Source organism: Myotis davidii, unplaced genomic scaffold (assembly GCF_000327345.1).
Source record: "Myotis davidii unplaced genomic scaffold, ASM32734v1 scaffold330, whole genome shotgun sequence".
Classification (NCBI taxonomy): domain Eukaryota; kingdom Metazoa; phylum Chordata; class Mammalia; order Chiroptera; family Vespertilionidae; genus Myotis; species Myotis davidii.
The window spans coordinates 4,071,866-4,075,324 of NW_006283770.1; positions in this window are offsets into that span (position 1 = coordinate 4,071,866).

Sequence of the window (3,459 nt, forward strand, 5' to 3'; positions counted from 1 at the left end):
TCTCTCTGCTCTCAAATTACAGCTGGTTTCGTCACTTGGAAGCCAGGGAACAAGTTTGGAAAGAAACCTCTCACCAGGTCTCTGTTATTAAAGGTACAGGGTCTCTTTTTCAACTGGAAGGGAGACCCTAAAAAAACCAACCAGACTTTGTCTTAAAGGAGAACCCGGGGACAGGAGGACTGGAATTCCCACCGCAGAAAGACTGGTTTGCTATTAATATGTGGGGAGGACGAAGGATGGTTACCTTGGAAAAATGACATCTCACATTTTTCATAAGGATCAGTTAGAGTGGATTCGACAAGTATGTCTATCATTAAAAAGGTTGTGACTATGAAGGCAGATGTGAAGTATAGAAAGTGGCAGTTTGACTTGAAAATGGTTAGTTAAAATTTATAATAACAATATGTTGGATGACATAGGAAATAGAAAACTGATGAATTCATGTTTATAAGTATACATAAGAATAAAAGCTGAAATGGAGTTTTACTGGTTTCGTAAGTAAATGGACAACTGAGATAGTTGTTTAATTTTATGAAAAACCATCCATGCTAAGCTCCTGCATTGTATCTTTAACTTGACACCTTTATAGCTATTATCTCTTTGAGCATGCTTAAAAGTTTTTGAAGAATAAAGAAAGGGCTGGCACTGTTTCCCCATTTTCCAGATGGAGAAACAAAGGGGCATTATGTTAAGCAAATTGATTATAGTCATAAAGCTATATTGTAGTTAAGATTGTAGTCGAGACAGCACTCACTAAGTCACGGGGTCTTTTAACTTAATTCAAGGGGAAAAAAGGTATTTTTTTTTAACCCAGCCATTATAGTTTCTGATTTATTAATTGATTAGCAAATAACCATCCTTCAGGACATCTCATTTGTTCAACCAATGTTTACTGAGCATCCTATATAATAAAAGGCTAATATGCAAATTGACCAAAAGGCAGAATGACCAGTTGCTATGACATGCACTGACCACCAGGAGGCAGACGCTCAATGCAGGAGCTGCTCCCTGATGGTCAGTGCACTCCCACAGGGAAGTGCCGCTCAGCCAGAAGTGGGACTCATGGCTGGCAGGCGCAGTAGTGGTGGTAGGAGCCTCTCCTGCCTCAGTGGCAGTGCTAAGTATGCCCGACTGACAGCTCCTGGACATCTGTCAGTCGGACATCCCCCAAGGGCTCCTAGACTGTGAGAGGGTGCAGGCTCAGCTGAAGAAACCCCCATGAATGTACGATTTTCATGCATTGGGCCTCTAGTTGACTATATACCATAGTCTATTAAGGTATTGTGATTAGAGCAATGAACAGAAGTAGAGACAAATCCTTGCCCTCCTGGAGCTTATGTTCTGGGAAATGGAGAAAGGATTAGGTTAATACAAATAAGACATATTGTATGTTGGGTAGCAATGAAGTTGCAGAAGAAAGTCAAGAAAGGGATGGGAAAGCAAGAGGCAGCATTCCTAACATGGTTATTTCCTCTTTCAACTTAAAATATAACAAACACTCACATGATTTGCCTGTGTTTATACTTATCTCCCTCTCCAAGTCATAGGTGGCTGGTATCATTCAGAGCCACAGGCTATACAGCTTTGGGACTGTCACACTTATTGCCATCACTTTCACTGACATGGGGCCAGACTCCTGGATAGACATGAGAAGTCTGCTTAAGTAATTGGATATTTTGTTAATGTGGTGTCACATGCGTAGATTTTTGAGATATATTAACTGCATATTTTTTTTCAGTGTTAACCAATTTATTTCCCAACAACCTATAATATGTTTTAAATATATTTTTATATGTATTTTACATATATTATCCCCATTTTACAGATGAATAAACAGATAGGTTAAATAGCTAGTTTCAGACCCAGGTAATTTGACTCCAGACAGCATATTAAAAAATATGGAACGTTTCATGAATTTGCACAGGGGCCAAACTAATCTTCTCTGTATTGTCCCAATTTTAATATATGTGCTGCCAAAGTGAGCACTTGACTGCACACTTTAATTGTGCAGTCATATTTGGCATCATGACAACATAGACCAAAGGAGTCTTCTTAGTGTTGATGCTCACTAAAAGGCAATGGCTTATTTGCACTGTGCAGGTTTGCCCCACTATCTGAAAGTACAGTGTTGCTATGAAACCTTTTGTTATCCAAAATGGCATAAAGTAATTACCATTACTTTATACAGGAAAAACTGAGGAGCATTCCCACACCCAAATAATAATCACACCAATCATACCAAATAATACATAACACTTAAAATAACATCAACATGGAGTAGGAGCAGGGATGATATGCTATACAGCCTATATAAACTAGAAATAATGCATGTATGGTGTAGTTACAAGTGCACACTGCCCCTCTGACTGGTTTGCTGCAAAACAAACACTGAACACTATTTTCACTTTTTGCCCTTTTTTTTTTTAAAGCAAAAATATTCTTCAGATTTTTATTATTATTATTATTATTTTTGGTTAGTAAAAGTAAGTACCAGTGGAGGTAGATATTTCATAAAAGCAAAGTGGTGCAAGGTGACCTTTGGAAAAGCAGGGCATACCCATAGTCCAGAAGAAAACTACAACCTCCTCTGGGTGAGAAACTGAATTTTTGGACTCAAGAACCACATGGCTTCCTTCCTTTTCCCTGGGGCATTCACAGATGATGACAATGGATTCAAATTGGCTGCTTGGCAAAGGGAAGAGGGCTTGACTCTGATTCACTCCACTTCCTACACAATCTCCCCTGGAATTACTAGCCAGTTCTATTAAGCACATGTCTAGTAAGCACTTACTACTGCTTGTCCTCCACTACCTACAGGGTGCAGTGTTAAGTGAGCTACAGATACAAAAAGTGCAATAAAAAATGTCGGTCTACAGAGAGCTTGCTCTCTGGTTGGATATATGTGTACACACACACACACACACACACACACACGACCAGGATAAGAGTATTTACTTTTTCCTGCATTTTCCTCATGTAAAGATAGGAACCCTCTGTTACGTATCACCATTTTTGGTTCTACTTCCTCAGCTTATATTCATTCTTAGGCATCTCTTTCATTTGTGTTTCCAAGATGGCTACCAGTGTCCTCGGGACTACAGACAACCTGGCTCATGTCTACCAGGAATGACAGATTAGATCCCTGGTAGCTCAAATGCAGGTCCTCCAAATCAGCATTGGTGGTCACAGTTGGCCTGATTTCAATCATTAATCCACAATCTAGATTTCTGGGAATCAAACCCACAACGTTTTGGTGTACGGGGTGACACTCCAACCAACTGAACCACCCAACAAGGGCTAAACAACTTAATTTTTAATAATGGCTATGTTAAACAACTGACTTGCAAAATTCTTGAAAACTTAACTGGCTTTCATGAGCAGGTGTTAGTAGGTAACGGCATACCTTTTGCACTAAATACTTCATCTTGTCCACTTTTAAAAGGTATTTATTTGTAGGCT